This window comes from Giraffa tippelskirchi, chromosome 3, assembly GCF_054371585.1.
Source record: "Giraffa tippelskirchi isolate mGirTip1 chromosome 3, T2T-mGirTip1v1.2.pri, whole genome shotgun sequence".
In the NCBI taxonomy this organism is placed as follows: Eukaryota; Metazoa; Chordata; class Mammalia; order Artiodactyla; family Giraffidae; genus Giraffa; species Giraffa tippelskirchi.
In genome coordinates this window covers 148990198-149008359 of record NC_137277.1, presented here as the reverse complement: position 1 = coordinate 149008359, position 18162 = coordinate 148990198, and the positions used below count along the sequence as shown (strand labels likewise).

Genomic DNA, 18162 nt, shown 5'->3' with positions numbered 1-18162 from the left:
GACCCAGGGATAGAACTGGGTCTTTTCTGTCTCCTGCATTGGCAGGCACGTTCTTTACCAGTAGCACCACCTGGGAAGCCCTAATCCCAGCCTATTGGTCATCCCGCTTCTGCAACTGAGTAGCAGCAATGATTCATAAGAAGCTAACATTACATCCTGGCTAATATCCACCAGTGGGGAAGCTGCTAATTGAGGCCATCACATGGCCCCCTTCTACCATCACACTGATGACTGGACACTGGATTTGTGTCCAGCAGCTGTGATAACCTCAAAACAGTCATATCTCTTCAACCTTTTTTCTCTTCACTTGACCTTTCAAATCTAGCTGCAGTGGAGTCCAGGCAATCACATTTTTAGCTTTCCAGCATCCTGCACTGAAGGGACATGGAATGAAGGTTGGTAAAGCCATCCATGGTCATCTGCCACAAGCACCAAAGATAAATTGTCCAAGAAAGTCCAAACAAAGGATATTAAAAAATTGGGGCTGTGTATGTCACAATCAGCATGGCTTTGCATTATGAAAGCTCTATTTGCTTGTGTTTTATACTCCCAACTAGACTGGAAATCTTCAGAAGGTAGAGATCACATCTTATAGTTCTTGAAAGTGAAAGTCACTCAGTTGTGTCTGACTCTTTGCGACCCCATGGACTGTAGCCTGTCTGTCTCCTCTGTCCTTGGAATTCTCCAGGCAAGAACACTGGAGTAGGTTGCCATTCCCTTTTCCAAGAGATCTTCCTAACGCAGGGAATGAACCCAGGTCTCCCGCATTGCAGGCAGATTCTTTACTGTCTAGGCCACCAGTACTTCCCCTAGCACCCCTTACATATAGTAACAGTTGGATAAACACTTGTGACTTGCTTTTTTAACATGTACAGAGAGATATGTGATGATCTTTGAGCCAGTAGGACTGATATATGGAGAGAATTAGGTTAAAGCATGTTTCAGTAGTTAGTAATTTGCCTGTACTATAAAGCTTAGGTGCTGGGAAACATTGAAGGCAAAAGGAGAAGAGAGCGACAGAGGATGAGATGGTTCAATGGCAACACTGGTTCAATGGACATGAACTTGGGCAAACTCCAGGAGATTGTGAGGGACAGGGAGGCTTGGTGTGCTGTAGTCCATGGAGTTGCAAAGAATTGGACATGATTCAATGTCTGAACAACAAAAACAAAGCTTAGGGTCATAGGTGAAAGTCACTGACCAACAAAAACCTTGATATTTAAAGGATAACAGGGCACCAAGAGAATCAATGTGGAAGATACAGAACTCTCAATTTGTTGGAAGAAGCACAGACTTGCTGAAGATGTCTTCCTTGGCTTGTTCAGAGGCTAGGGTTAATTTCTCATGTGGTCCAGATCAGGTTTGAAAGAAGAAAATGCAAAAGGCAATAAAGAATACTCTAGAATCACAGCAAGGGAGAAAGTGTCAGCCATGACTCCCTGCTCCCTTCCTCTCCTTATGGATAAATTATGACCACATGGTCCATTTAGTTGAGGAGCGAAGGGGTTGGAGATCTATTTACTTCAGATCTTCCTGAACAGTTTGCTTTGAGAGTCTAAAATATTTAGTTTTGCTTTTGCTCAGGGCTTCATTTTATTAGTAGGAGTGCTCACAGTAATTTCAAGCTTTTAAATTTACGATGGAGAGATAGTAAGGTTGGAGAAGAAATAAAAATCACACATTCTTGATTCTTTCATAACATGTGGAAAATCAATCATGCTGGCTAGTGGCTCAGTCACCAGGGGCAAATATAACACATCTTTGAAGGGACCAACTTGTGAGGAGTGATGAGAACAGCGATTTTAATTCTAAGTGGAGAATCTCAGAGCAAATGTCGTTCATCAAAAGTACATAGATTCTGATAATTTAGAACCATTGAATATTAGAGTAAGAAGGTAATTGCTTTATTTATGTCATTACATGGTGGTGAGTAAATTTTTTTCTTTTGATTTTCATTAATTATTGATACAGTGATGTTTCTTTAATTAACAAATAAGATGACTTATGGAAGACACTGGGTGTAGTGCCTGGCACACAGTACTTGCTCAGTAAATAGAAAAAAATTTTTTTTCAATAGATAATGGACATGGAACAACAGACGGTTCCAAACAGGAAAAGGAGTACGTCAAGGCTGTATATTGTCACCCTGCTTATTTAACTTCTATGCAGAGTACATCATGAGAAACGCTGGGCTGGATGAAGCACAAGCTGAAATCAAGATTGCCGGGAGAAATATCAATAACCTCAGATATGCAGATGACACCACCCTTATGGCAGAAAGTGAAGAAGAACTAAAGAGCCTCTTGATGAAAGTGATAGAGGAGAGTGAAAAAGTTGGCTTAAAGCTCAACATTCAGAAAACTAAGATCATGGCATCCGGTCCCATCACTTCATGGCAGATAGATGAGGAAACAGTGGAAACAGTGGCTGACTTTATTTTTGGGGGCTCCAAAATCACTGCAGCTGGTGACTGCAGTCATGAAATTAAAAGGTGCTTACTCCTTGGAAGAAAAGCTATGACCAACTTAGACATCAGAGACATTTAAAAAGCAAACATTAAAAAGCAGAGACATTACTTTGCCATCAAAGGTCTGTCTTGTCAAGGCTATGGCTTTTCCAGTAGTCATGTATGGATGTGAGAGTTGGACGGTGAAGAAAGCTGAGCGCCAAAGAATTGATGCTTTTGAACTGTGGTGTTGGAGAAGACGCTTGAGAGTCCCTTGGACTGCAAGGAGATCCAACCAGTCCATCCTAGAGGAGATCAGTCTTGAGTATTTATTGGAAGGACTGATGTTGAAGCTGAAACTCCAATACTTTGGCCACCTGATGTGAAGACCTGACTCATTTGAAAAGACCCTGATGCTAGGAAAGATTGAGGGCAGGAGGAGAAGGGGATGACAGAGGATGAGATGGTTGGATGGCATCTCTGACTCAATGAACATGGGTTTGGGTGGACTCTGGGAGTTGGTGATGGACAGGGAGGCCTGGCGTGCTGCGGTTCGTGGGGTCGCAAAGAGTCGGACATGACTGAGCGACTGAACTGAACTGAACTGAATGGCATCGCACAATTGAGAATATACAGAAATTCTCTCCCCACCGTTAGCACACAGTGGTGAAGATTTGTTGTACAAAACTATGCCCTGAAAGCCATTTTCTCACACTGGGGAATCTCATGTGTTGTTCACAGTAAATCACTGAGCTGAACAACTAGATACTTCTCCATCATCTGGCTCCCAGTTCACTCTTTAAACTCTGTGATGGGAATGGTTTTTACACTTTCTAACTACTATGGAGTGAAAATTGTGAGCTGACTGCTAGTCATTTTAGCAAAATGTTAATTTGATGTGCAAAGAATTTGTATCTTTCCAGGGACATATGTATTGTATAACCCAAGGCACACAAATACCTCCCCCCTATTTGCCCACATTAGTGAGGTATTGATGTACCAATCAGTGTCCTCACTCTTAGCCCAAGAGGGGAGCTGCCAGGGACCTGGAGCTGACAGTCTGAGGAAGAGAAAGGGGCATCAGGGAGCCTGGGTTCTGGGAGAACTTCCTCTCAAGGCCCTTGCTGCTAGAGTTCACTTTGTAAACCCAGGAGCCCCTGGCCCACAGGTAAGCCCACTGCCTGTGTGTGACTCAATCTTTATAGTTTCCTTTGGAAAAGCATTCATATCTTCCGGAGAGCCGAGTTCAGATGCAAATCCTTCTGCAGAGATGGAATTAACCATACTGTGTAGGAATGGGACCCAGAGCAGATGCCTGGGTTTGGGACTGATGGGGAAGAAATGAGGGAGAGGAAGAGTTGGGGCAAGATGGTGGGTAAGTCTCCCTTGGGAAGTGGGTCATGAGGCCCATCCTCAGTGGCTTTGCCTGTTTCCCCATTTCCCCAGAAAGCCAGCCTGTGCCTACACTCCTCCAGGCAACAATCTTAAAGTGGGGCAGAGGTTGCCAACCTCTGGCTGGCCCCAGGAAGCTCTGTAAGTAGGTGTTTAAGGAGGGAAGAAGCATTTCCTTCTGATCTCGCAGAGCAGGCCCACCTAGAGCAGCAAAGTCCCTTCTCAGAGGCCAAAGACCAGATGCAGGCCTACTGCAAGCCAAGAGGACCCACTAGTGTCACAAAAAGTGTGGTCAGATGTGAGCATGTCCTCTGCAGAACCTTGGGCCTTAAACAGTCCTTGCGCATGCCCACCTCTGATGCCAACCCCTTCTAAAGAAGGTTTCGCGGGGCAGTTGTTAGGCAGGGAGAACATTGTTGAAAGAGTACATTCCAACGGGATTGGCTGAGAGGAGGGGCAGCTTTTCAGATTTTACCAAAATCCTCGTCTTGATTCACTGTCTAGACATGGTTAGGTGCACAAAGGGTTAACAGGCCTCGTAGGACTCGGCTGCCAAGTACACTTAATGCTCAGTCCAGCACTCCCGGCTTGTATTCTTACTCTGCTGGAGTGGCCTGTTCATGGCATCTGGTTCCCTGGCAACAGCTTTCATTGGCTCAATCAAAGCCTTTTCTTCTTAAGAAAGCTCCTACTGAGACGCCCACCACCACCACTAATCACCATCTTAATTCGGGGTTTAGGATGCAGCTGGTATGAAAAATAGTATTTGTGTATGTGAGAAGATAAAGCAACGGACTGGGTTGGATACACCTGCCTTGCATGATCCTTGCACTGGTTTTCTACAGGACCAGTTGGAAATTACCTGCTTTTCCACTGAGATAGAGGGAAAGCCAGGGCCAGAAAGTTTCCCAGACCTGGCTTCTTTGTTCGGCAGAAATCCATGCGCCTCTGTGATTCATGACTCGCAGTTTCCTGGGCCGATCTGTGATATAACTGTGGGCTCTGTGCTCTGACAAGGGGCGTTGCTGAATTGAGGGAGTTCAGACAACGAAATCCATATTGTAGAAGGCTTGTCCCCAGTCTGCCACAAGCTGGGGAAAGAAATCTGCCTCCAATAGAACCCAGGGAGCCTGGCGTTTTCTCCACCCACCCCAAAATGTCTTAGCAGCTTCAGATTCGCTAAGAAGTACAGGGTAAAGTAGCTCTTCATGCAGCATTTGGGGGGGGAAGTTGACGAGATTCTCTAACTAATAAAGATGGGTATTTTTAGGGGAATCCTTTAATCTTACAGAGAATCACTTTGAGTTTTCTTGTTTTGTCTAGAGAATGGATAGATGAAATCAATAGAGATGAGGAAGAGCTCTTCTCACTTTTGGCTCACCTATACCAATCCATTTAATTCATTTTCATCTTTTTTTTTTAATCAAATGTCATCCCATTCTTTATTATACTCACTGAAATCTAAACACATAGCACCATTCAGGAATTAAAGTGTTCAAAATGCACAGTAATCTTTAGAAAAGATGTTGACTTTTGGCTTGGCCATCCATCCTAATATTTGTGCTGCCCTAACCTTCTGGTTCTCAAGAGAAAACCGTCATCCTGGTCGTGGTGCCAAGATGTAATGGGACAGTTGACAATTCAGAGACAGTTAGGGTTTGTGGCTGCTCTGCTTGGCAAGCCAAGGTCCTCCTCTGCAGCTGTGTGTGCAGATGAATGGGTCTCTGTGTTTGATACCAGCCTGCCTGCAGTTTAGCCGAGTGAGGGCTCTGGGTGGTGCTACCTCACAAGTCGTTAAAAGATGCTATTGAGGACACTTAACAAAAACAACATATATTTGAGAGTCATTTGGGGACTAGGCTTGTTCCAACTCTTGTTAGATGTGTAATGGAAAAATTCTTCCCATCTCTGAACCTCAGTTTCCTCACCTGGAAAATGGGGATGATAGCATCTGTCACGTGGGGCTATGCAAGGACTAGGAGAAATGATGTGCCACCTCCACTGATCCTGATTAAATTATTCTGAAGTAGGCCCTGACACTTATCATTTTTATTCACAGGAGCTCTTCAGGTGATTCTAATGTTCAGCCAGCATTGAGAACCACATGCAGCAGATAGGAGACTCTATGGTTATTTATTTTTTAGACTGAGGAATTCCTTGAATATCAGGAATTCTTGGGGATGGAGATGAAGAGGATGTAATAAGAGAAACAAAATTCCTCAGCTCTTTCTTCAGATCCAGGACTCACAACAGATTGGAATGGAGGTATAGTCCGGTGCAGTGGAAGTATTCTCTGTCTTTGAGCCTTTTGCAGATAGTTTTTACATTCAAAAAAAGGAAAAAATTATGGAGCATCTACATGAAGGCTTTGATAAAAGATAGTGTGATATGGGTAGATAGATAAATATAGAGTTCCTGGGCTCAGGAAGCTTACATCCATCCTAGCAGTGGAAAAGAAGACATGCTACAGTGAGCCTACACATTACTGGGCTTGGCATGATTAAGTATTAAGACTCCAAGCTGCTCTTCCCTAGGGGAATCTTAATGGTGTGACACAGGAAGTTTCAAGACACTCTGAAGTGGGAACACATTTTCAGCTTGGATTCTAAGCAGGAAGTGATTCTTATCCTTTCTAACAAAGGATAGTGCACACTGGTTAAAGATCAAGAGAAAAAAGACACAGAACCCTTGGTTAGTGCATTCAGCTTTATGACATACTACACCGCTATTTTCATTAGTTAGCAGACTAGGTAGTAAACAAGCATTAGTATGGCATATTTTAAGAAAGGAAATCTTTCATATGCATCAAGTGAAAGATTTGTTGTTGTTTAGTCGCTCAGTCATGTCTGACTCTTGTGACTGCATGGACTATAGCATGCCAAGCTCCTCTGTCTGTGGGATTTCTCAGTCAAGAATACTGGAGTGGGTTGCCATTTCCTACTCCACAATTGAAAGGTGCTTGGTACTTAAAAACTGTGTAAGAGTAAAGATGTAAACAAATTTTTTGTTGTTACTAACAAGGTGGGGTGGCCACAGCAACATGAAGGCACAAGGTCTAGAGATTCTAGAACTTGCAAGAAAATTCCAAGCTGATCCCCAAATAGTACTTTTGGCCACACTGTTGTGAGTTTTCACTAATCCTTAGGATGGAGAAAGAGGAGACTGGGGTTAAAACCCCTTGCATATTCTTTGGAGTTAAGTCTACAAAAGAATATATCACAGGCATGGCATATAGGTTAACTGTTATGGATCAAGCAGAAGCAGTTGGCAACAGCTCCCTAGAATACGTGATTGAAAATAATTCCGCAGGACCCCAGCCTAGCAAAAAAGAGTTCCATAGCTGATTTTACTTATGTCTTACTTCCATAGCCGAGGGAGAAAGAGTAAACTGTGATACATATACTGAGCTTTGCCAATTCAATATCGTAAACTGTACAGATTCTCATTACAGGGTGTAGATTTCATTATTCTTAACAAATTGTTTGGGTGTTAACATGGAATCAAAAGTTAACCATTCCATTTATTAGTATGTTAAACCTAATTCCTCAATTCCAAGATGTCATATATTTCAAGATATATTCCTGATATAATAACAGGTTTTAAGGATTAAAAAAACTACTGTAAATCTGAACACTAAAAATAACATTTATCTTGACTTTTTTTTTCGGTACTCCATTCAACTTTTGATGCTTTTGAACTGTGGTGTTGGAGAAGACTCTTGAGAGTCCCTTGGACTGCAAGAAGATCCAACCAGTCCATCCTAAAGGAGATCAGTCCTGGGTGTTCATTGGAAGGACTGATGTTGAAGCTGAAACTCCAATACTTTGGCCACCTCATGCAACGAGTTGATTCATTGGAAAAGACCCTAATGCTGGGAAGGATTGGGGGCAGGAGGAGAAGGGGACGACAGAGGATGAGATGGCTGGATGGCATCACCGACTTGATGGACATGGATTTGGGTAGACTCCGGGAGTTGGTGATGGACAGGGAGGCCTGGCGTGCTGCAGTTTATGGGGTTGCAAAGAGTCGGACATGACTGAGCAACTGAACTGAACTGATTCAACTTATGAGGATAAACATTTTTTAAATTCAGCCTGATGATTCTTCCTGAATCTTTTTTGACCATTGGCAGCTGTACATAGCATTATGGGGATTCTCTGCTTTTTATCACTTTGCCTAGTGATCTTGACCTCCTTAGCAAGTGCAGGCCAGGCATTCTAATTGTTAGTCATATTGCAGACTACCAGGGGCCTGGCAGGTTACAGTCCATGGGGGTCCTCAAAGAGTCAGACATGGCTTAGAGACTAAGCAACAACAACAACAACAAAAGACTACTAGGGATTCATTTGTATTTCTTGTTCAGTTAAACTCATAGTTTTGTCCTACTCTTAATTAAATTACTCCTTTCTGGAAGGTAAACAGCTTGTCTTGAAAGTCATCCAGAAGGTTCAGAAAGATATTTGGCACCTGCGGGTGACTTTGCAATGAGTGAGTTGATAGTTCCAACTGCCTTTAACTTTAAAAATTCTGTTTCTCCTGAGAGATGTGTCAGTTTTTATCATATGTAATTACAATGCCCATTGTGTAGACTGGCAAATCCCCTTTCTGTGTCCTCTGAAATGCTTGGCTGTTGTTTTGCTAGAAAACATGAAAGTGTAGTTATGCCTTCAGCAATAAATATTTGCTTCACTTATTGTAAATATGCCTCGCTAAGCTCTCCCGTGGGTAGACAATGACAACTCTGTCTCAACTCACTCTCCTGCCAGCAGGTGGCAAATTTCTTTGACGTGATATAAGCGGCATCCCAACTTTAGAAAGGTGAAGATGTGAACAAATAGAGTCTGAGAATAAAGGGAATAGGGCAGATATCTAAGGGAAGCAAACTCGCAGTATTCATTTTAGGATTCTGGTGCTCAGGGTTAGCAAAGAGACAAGTAGCCGCCTCCCCCTTACAGAATCATGTTTTCCAGGAATTAGTTGTATCTGGGTGTGCTGCATATAATACACACAACACAAAATAGAAAGTATTACAAGAAAGTAAGACAATACAGAAAGAATTCAGTTGTGTAAGAGAGGAGTGGAGAGATGCTATGGGAATTCAGAGGGACAGAGTACCTCAGCTTGTATGGATCAGGGCAGAGGAGCAGACGATATTCAAGTGGATGTTGGAGAAATAGGTACTGGGCGGGGTCTTGTGAAGAAAACAGGCCGATAGTGGTGGCCATGAAGAAGCACTTCTCGGATCTCTGACTGTGCGGAGCGTAACTGATTGAGGACCCTGTGCACTCTGAGGTCCATCATCACGTTGGTGCTGAGGCCAAGCTTCCCACAGACTGTTCCTTGTGGAGGACTGAGAATGACAGAGTTGGTGTGGCAGGCAGGCTAGCACCAGGCACTACTGGTGGGGGTGACTTTGGCTCTAGGACTTCTGGCAGCCTTGCTTCTTCAGAACTGCATCGAGTCTAAGATGCTTCCAATGCAAACTTTCTTCTTCCCTCTTCATGTGGTCAGACCTGTCCCTGGTAGTTCTGGCTCCCTCCCCATTTTCCCTCACAGGCGTTTTTCATAATAAATCCCTTGCACATCTAATCCCCTTGTGGTGTGTGCTCCTTGGAGGACCTGGACAGGCACCCAGTCTTTGTGGAGGTGCCAGGTGGGTGTCTTCAATGAGTTCCAAATCTGTCACTGCATTTGCTCCAATATTTCTCACCCCTTTTCCAATTACAACTGTGTTTTAGAAGTTGGCGCCATTGGGTATTCTCCAGGGTGAGAGATACTTTGGGCAGTAAGAAGTGCATATAGGGAAGTCTCCCGGAGAAAAGGAAGCAGACCTAGAGGATGATTAGAAAGGCATCCTAATTTTTTCTTATTGTGCTAATTATTTATTTAAATAGAGTTTGTTTTTTTTTAAAGAAAGGTTTGTTTTGTTAGTTGGGACTCTTTTTGTTACAAATGACAGAAACCTAAGGCAAACTAGATTAAGCAAAAAAGGGTGAACTATGATGCTGATGGAGCTTCCCTGGGGGCTTAGCTGGTAAAGAATCCTCCTGCAATGTAAGAGACCCACATTTGATCCCTGGGTTGGGAAGATCCCCTGGAGAAGGGAGTGATTACCCACTCCAGTATTCTTGCCTGGGAAATCCCCATGGACAGAGGAGCCTGGTGGGCTGCAGTCTGTAGGGTCACAAAGAGTCGGACACGACTGAGAAACTAAGCACACATGATGCTGATGATGTTGAGTTCCTGCATCTCAGGAACAAGCAGAATCTGAGATGGAAATGGCAGCCGGATGCTATTGCTGCCTCTCATTTCTGAGGACCGTTGGATGGCCGCTAATGGCTTCTGGCCTTTTTCATCCTGCAACCCAGAGACCCCAAAAGAGACTGATTTCCCTTTTCAGTTCCCATTCTGAGTCTCAAGGGAAAGCTCAACTTGGCCCAGCTTAGGTCAGATGGGTACCCTCACCCCGATCAGCCATGTTCATGGAGACTGGGTCAGGGAAGCGACTGTGATGGTCCACATTATACCAGCATGGGGGGTTCATGGTCGCTCTGTGCATATTGGAAGTTCTCAGGAGGAAGGAGGGTTGCTGAGAGGACAAAATCATTTTTATACTGTGCAGAATATGTTTACAATATGTGTTTCTGCACCAGTGCTCAGCCATGTGTAAACACCCAGACCTTACTCTTCTCTGGAGAGCTTGATAACCTCTCAGGAGGAGACTGGTTTTTACTGCCATTCTGTCATGAATAATAAAAGAGTTTTTGGAGCTAGCACATTTGTTCATTTAACAAATATTTTTTGAATATCTAATATGTGCCAGGCACTGTGTTAGGAGCCCAGATGGGGTGACAGACCATAAATACACAGCGAAACAAAAAATACATAATTACAAGTTATAATAAGTTTCAAAAAGGAATTAAACAGAGAATGTGGATGGAGAATGATGGGATGGGGAGGCACCTGATTAGACAGTAGCGTTGGTGAGACCCTCTTGAAGGGAACATTTCAGCTGAGGAGAAAAGGAGCCTGCTGGGCTAAGCAGAAACAGTAGGGTCACGGCATTCCCTCACTGAAAGTCTTGCGGTAAGAGTGTTTGGTGGGTCCGACCAAGGGGAGGAGGCCAATGTGGTATGGGGTGTGGTGGGGGGAGCAGTTGGAGAAGGGAAGGATAGTAAAGGATGAGGGTGGAGGAGGTAAAAAGCAGGTAAAGTGGGGTCTTGTGAGTTAGTTTTAAGGGTGGTTTGGGATGGAAAGTCATTGAAAGCTTTGAAGCAGCAGCATGACTTGCAATTTGTGCTTTAAAAGATGGTTCTGACTATTAGGACTGTTCCATCTTCTGTCTGATGGAAGTGGGTAGGAGTGTGTGTTTTGAAAGTTGTTTGGCAGGTGCTGAGAGAAATAGAGGAGGAAAACAGACATTGCTCTGCTCCTATCCTGGTTCAGCACATCCTTCAAGCGAACCACGTGGGCCAGATAGAGAAATGGGGGAAGCTTTCTTTTCTCCTTTGGCTGATGACTCTCCATTTAATGGAAAGGTAAAAGCAAATAGAAAAAAAAAAAAGAGGAAACTGGGATATTAGACTCAAATACTGGCCAGAAGATCCAGGATCAGTTATTTAACCTCCTTTAACCTCTTTTTCTGTATCTGCTGAATTGGAATAATACCGTGAATCTTGCAAGGTCATTGTAAGGATGAACTGAGGCAGAACTCGCCACAGGTGTGCCGAGCACATGGCAGCTGTTAGAACTATGTCCAGAGCCAGTCACCTTTTAGGCCTTAAGGATCAAACCAGGCTTTGAACCCCCCATTTCTTCATTCAGGCCCCCAGTGGCTGGCTACCTTCCTTCTTACCTGAAACTCCCATAAAGAAAATGTCTGTTTACTAGAGCTTAGAGCAGTGATGGACTTCAAAATGTGCCTCTGCTTTCAAGTAGGTTATGGATTAGTTTTATTTTGCACCTTATTAAATTCCCCTGGAATGCACTCATTTTTAGCAGGCACCTGGCAACACTGCTTTTGGGCATTTGAGAGCCCTGGGAGGAGAAAGATTTTGCACTCTCCTCCCCCACTTCATTGCAGCCCCTCTAGACTGACTCAGTGTCAAATTGTTAGTACGGTCTCCAAATGCTCACTGTTGGCTCCTGATGTCACAGCCTCTGACGCCCTCCGTGCTTTGGAGATGGGGAAGGTGAGGTTTCAGAGATGCCCTCCATTGCCCTGATGGCCCTGCTTAATGCTGGGGCAACCCCTGGCACAGCCGCAGTGACTGCCACCTCGTGAGGCTGCCTTTGAAAGCTGGTGTTTCCTTGGGAAGAACTTAAGCCCCAGTGGCAGACTTGGGTTGCAATGGAAAGTAGATTCCAAAGCTGTCCCTGGAATGTGAACTTTTCCTGGAAACTTTCCATGCTGCCTCTTAGAGAACAGCAGGCATCAACGTATTCACACCAGGAGTCAATTAAAGAAACCCAAATTATTGCCATTCCAATAAACAATGATCTCTCTTCCTTTTCAAATAAACTTGTTAGAATGGCCTAAAAGCCAAGTGTAATTACATGATCAGATAGCATAAATCTGATTAGAAGCTTTTCATCTACTTTATTTTCTCCTGCAATCAGAGCTATTTTTAGTAAATGTTAAAAATGTATTTGAAAAACTTCAACGTATACCTCTTCTAAAACCTTCTTGGGGTCCTTTTCATTCATCCTTTTTCCCTTTTGATGAGGCATGCATGTTCCTACGACACTATTCAGAGAGGAAAAGAGAACACCATACCTTCATGATTTAGCCTGTGATATCAACGCATGTGTCCTGGGTACAAACATATATATCATAGGTTTTTGAGGGTTTAACTCCTTTAAGTTCTGAGTTAAATGTTTGATCCGCTGGAGGGAAAGTAGAGGAAGTAACACAGTGGGAATATTAGCAGTAGATCATGACTATGCCTTTCAAAACTGTCTTAAAATAGGACCTTGAAATAGGACCTCCCAAGGGCAATCATTCTTCGAAGTTACCCTTCTTTTGCTCCTCCAACTTCCTACCCGCCCCCCACACACATCAAAGACAATTTCCTCATCCCAAGGTGCATCTTTGTCTATCCAAATTTGAGATAACTGCCAAAACCTCCTGATCTTACAGGAGTAGGATGTATGTCATTTCCCTTTGCTTAGCGCAGTGCCTGATACATAATGGGAAGTAGGGAAAGACGGAGGAAAGGAGGGAGGGAGAGAGGAAGGAAGGAAGGAGAGAATATGCTCAAACTCTGCATTATTAGGGTTCAGTAATCTCTTTGTAAGACCATTCTTCTGGTTGAAATGCATGACTATTGAGTTTTGGTAACATGTATTTTGACCAAATGCAGAACACTGACTAATATCATATGTCAGATACCCTTAGTATGTGGCATGAGGAGTGGGTAATTGTGGGTGAACACTTTTCCCTTTGTAGTGGGATTTCTTAAGGGTCTGAGTTAAAATTCCATGTCATCTTCATGTTGATGAAAATCACTGCTGTCATTTTAGGTTTCTCTTAGTTCACCATGTCCTTGTCAATTCTGATGATGAAAAAAGCTCCCTTGAGGTTTGTTTTTTTTTTTAAACAAATTCCCATAGAACTCAAGCGATTGCCGTTTTTTTTTTTGCCTTTTTTTGGAGTGTAAAAAAATGTTAGCTTGAAGCATTTGAGTATAACAACAATTTACTAATTGTAGAAATTCCTCTTCTTTTTCTGTTATGCTTATTAGTTCTAAAACTAATGTCCAACCAATGGTCATCACGTTTCTCTGTTTTTTCAAGTTGCCCAAGAACACCAGAAATAAAGGAGGAAATTCTATGTAATCATTCCTTATAGGTGATAAAAACAATTGCAGCCACCAAACATGAAATAACATTTATTTTCCTGTTGATGTATTTGAATAATTTGCATTGAAGTTAACACACGCAGCAAAGGAAGAACTCCCTAAAGATTATTGCTTTAATCTGTATGCACAAAGAGATTTAGGGCTAACTGTTGGTAAAGGATGGAGCCTTTAATCAAATGTAGTCAAATGAGCTGTTTGCACTGCTCAAGGGGAGGTGATAGGGTCCACTTATCAGAATCCCCAACACTAGCTGCAGGAGACCTCCCATACTTTCTGCTTTAGAGAAAGAACCCAATTTGGCCAAACAGTAGATAAGAAAAAGGACTCACCACTGGCTAGGTCGATGCTGGCAAGGCTAAAGTTTGATAATGTCTAATAATATCTCATGTTTACATAGGAACCTTTCCCTGGGGCAAAGCACTTTACCAGCATTATCTCATTAACCTGTCCTCTGACCCCCAAAGCATCCACATTTTACTGGAGCTGGGTGTGAACAGAAGAGAGAAAGAACAAAAGAATTAAATGGCAAAGCTTTAGAATTCAGGTCTCTATATTTCCAGACTGGGTTGCTCGCCCATAGCCTGTCTTCACTCTTTGATGAGGCCCTGAAGCCCAAGCAAATGATAGAGGCCTTCAGATTTGGCAAGGCCTTTGAAAAAGCAAAAACAACTCTTGCTTTTCTCTGTTTTCAGTGTGTCCAAAGGATTGGTGAAAAAGCCTAAATAGTCTGCCTGTATCTTCTAATTCAGGGGTTATTAATCTTGACTCAATGGGTTTTGGGTAGGAGGAAATTATCTGCAATCTTGGGCACATATGACCATATTATGCATTTTTCTGGAGAATAAGCCCATAGTTACATCAGATTTTCAAAATGATCTATGCTTCCTTGCAAAGGACCTCTAAGTTCTTAGTTTTGTTCTCTAACTGGAGTGAGGTATTGTAGCCAGTCTACAGCAAAACTAGTAGAGTTCCAACTATGTGTTCAGCTCTGATCTAGTTATGGGTCATGGAGCAGGAGAAACTGATTTTGCCTGATAACCTGTAAGTCATATTTCTAAGGGTGCTAATACTTTATTTGGCTCCAAATAATTTTCCACATGTGATTCATTCATTGTTTTATCGAAACAGACCTTCATTGAGTATACTAATTTCCTAGGTCTGCCGTAACAAGTTACCATAAATTAAGTGGGTTAAGACAACAGAAATTTATTCTCTAACAGTTCTGGAGGTTAGAAGTCTGATATAAGATGTCAACAAGGCCATGCTCTCTCTGTAGGCTCCAGAGGAACAATTGTCCTTGCCTCTTCTGGCTGCTGGTGGTTGCCATCAATCCTTGGCATTCCTTGTCTTGTAGATACATCACTCCGATCTTGGCTTTTGTTATCACATGATGGTCTCTTCGTTTGTCTCTCTTCTTCTTTTTACAAGGACAATATTCAAACCTGATTAAGGTTTCACCCTACTCCAGTATGATCTCATCTTAACTCAGTTAACTGCATCTGCAGTGACCCTATTTCCAAATAAAGTCACATTCTGATGTTCTGGAAAGGACATGGATTTGGGGGGACACTATCCAACCCAGTACATTGAGCATCTCTCTGTATTGGATATTACGCTGGGCACCAGAAACTAAATATAAGACAAATCACTGCCTAGGTCCTAATAATATTTAATGACTTTGCTTAAAGTCCACCAGTATTCCTTCTTCTTGGAGTTCCCTTAGTTGTCCTGGAGTGATGTAGAAGTGTCCCAGGGTGATGGTGGAAGTATTTTGGTCTCCACTCTGATTTTCTTCTGGATCTATATTCCTGTCTATTTTTGAAGAGAGCTGGAGTGCATCCAATAAGGGGCATGAAACTTTCAGCAGTCGAAATAGCTACAAATTCTCCCTTTCATCAACAAATAATTTTGCAATAGAAAATCAACAAGGATTTACTTGTTAGGATTCCCTAACAAGTTTACTTGTATAGGAGTCCCTATAGCACAGGGAATGGGTGGCGCAATGGTAAAGAATCTGCCTGCAATGCAGGAGATGCAAGAGATTTGGGTTCGATCCCTGGGTTGGGAAGATCTTTTGGAATAGGAAATGGCAACCCACTCCAGTATTCTTGCCTGCAAAATCCCATGGACAGAGGAGCCTGGTAACCTACAGTCCCTGAGTTGCAAAAGTGTTAGGCATGACTGAGGGACTGAGCGTGCGTGTGCATGCGCCTGCGTGCGCGCGCACACACACACACACACACACACGGAATTATATTCAATATCTTATAATAACCCATAATAGAATGTAACCTGAAAAATATAACTGAATCACTTTGCTGTACACCTGAAACTAACATGGTTGTATATCAACCATACTTTAATAATATTAGTAAAAAAAGAATTTGTGTGAATCATGAGTGTGTAGGGCAGCTGTAAGTAGATCAGCACTACCAGCGTACTCTTCACAGAGCTGGAATGCTGAGAGCTGAGGCTGGAGAGTTAGACAGAAACCATAGAGGACCTTGTATGCTGAGTTTAGGGTTTTCAATAAGGAAGAGAAATAGTTGCGTTTACCGTTTCCCTCTGGCATGGAGTGGGATGACTTGGAGGAGGGATCACAGTGAAGGCAGGGAGCCCAGTTAGGGGGACATTACAGTGATCTAAGAAAGAGATGGTGGTCATAGGGGAACTGGAATCCAGGTTGGTTGGCTAACTCGAGGTTAAGGGAGAGGATAGAGCCAAAGATAAATCGCAGCTGCTGGCAGAGTAAAATACCGACTGTGTCGTGGCAGCCACAGTGCTTCTTAAACATTAAGAGCCTGCAGGACTGCAGAGGAAGACAGCGGAGCAAGCCAGCCCTGACAACAACAGGGGAGCACAGTTTCCCTTATAATCACCTCTTCTCCCCTGAGGCAAGTCCCATAGAGGAGTTACAGTTACTAGGTCTCTGGTAGAGAGATGCCTGCTCGACTTTATTCTTTCAGCAGTGCTCTCTTACTCAGGATGCTTCTGGTGGAGGAAGGGAACATGTCAGGCTAGGAGATGGCAGAGCCTAGTTGGCTTGGAGACATTCTTTTGTCCTTTGACCACCTCAGCATCATGCACTAAACAACTGAACCCAAGTTATTCCCCCAGACTGGAATAATAGCACTGAGTTGTTGTTTTTTTTTAATGTTGGGAGGAAGCCATTAACTCATTTTCCCAACCAACCCCCAAACTCCTTAGGGAACCTGTCATTGTTCCTCAAATCACTCATTTTAACGGGAGGTTTGGAGACTGGACTCAGAGTGAACACTTGCGGAGCACACACAGTTGTCATGTGGACTTGGATGTTGATCTTCTGGAGTCACTGTGACCAGGGGGTGCTCTTATTGGGCTCCCCTGCAACCCCTTTAAAGTAAGAACACAATGAGATGAGCTCAGTCCAAATCCACTTTGGCTCCACCAGTCATCAGCTCCCCCACTGGTGGCCATGATTCTCCTGTGATACCCTGCCATGAGGGGTGAAGTCATTAAACATAGATCATGGAAAAAACAGGGTCTAATACCCTGCTAACCAGGAACACATGACTTGGAATAAATATATTTCGCAATCCCGAGAAAAGCTAATCGCAGTTTTAGAGATATTTCAAAGAAGCAGAGCCTATTCTATGTACACCAATAATTCAGTAGTCAGGGTAGAAAAAAACAGCAGGAAGAGGAATGCAGTACTGCATAGGAATCAAGGGGTCTTGAGCAAGTAACTTAACCTCTTGGTGACTCAGCTTTCCCTATCTTTAAACTGGGATAATAGTATCCATCTCAGAGAGTTGTTGAGAGAATCAAATGAGATAAGATGTGCTTAGTATACTCTTGAGTTTGTGCTTGGTACATCAAAACCCTCAATGTTACCGCTTATCATAATTCTGGGGGCACAGGAGATGAGACCAAAGATGGGAAGTCAACTAGTAGTTGTCAAAGGAATGATTGAATCGGGGTGTCAGTGGCTCAGAAGCAGGGCTGTGTTCAGAATTTTCTCTTGCTGTCTTGCTCTCTCTCCTTCCTGGGTTTTCCCTTTGATCTTTTTTTTTTTTAAACTCATTCCATCTTTGTGTTTCCTATTTCTTGGTTCAGAGTGACAAGTAAGAAGGATCTCTAGGTTAAAAGAAGTGTCCCTGAGGAAAATGAGGCTAACTCCATTCTGCTTTTTCTTAAAGGCTGGTCCTAGGCAGAAGGCCAACCCTGGGTTAAGTTCTTTCATTTTTAAAAATCAAATAGCCAGGATTAAGAGACACCGTAATGTTTATCCTACCCATGCTGTATCTGTCTTGGAGGTGGAACCCATTGAGTATTTCTATGTGTAAGCAGATTCCCAAGCTGGTGGTCTGAATAGCAAAAAATTGTGTTTTATGGTTTCAAAGTAAGAAAGGCATTTCAGGTAGATTCTGATTGGACAGCAGAGATCGAGTTTAGATTTTTTTCAGCCACCACAGCAACGGATCA

The 18162-nt window shown here is 43.1% G+C and overlaps 1 protein-coding gene across 1 annotated transcript in view; it reads left to right on the top strand.

Annotated features, from left to right (window-relative positions):
* LOC145542655 (uncharacterized) overlaps window positions 1-7930 on the top strand; it is a 45352-nt gene extending 37422 nt beyond the window's left edge. The window contains exons 2-4 of the transcript XR_014080010.1: window positions 2078-3614; window positions 5898-6103; window positions 7553-7930. The gene's annotated coding sequence lies outside the window, so the exon portion shown is untranslated. The remainder of the gene's footprint in view (window positions 1-2077; window positions 3615-5897; window positions 6104-7552) is intronic.
* Window positions 7931-18162: the final 10232 nt, after the last annotated feature.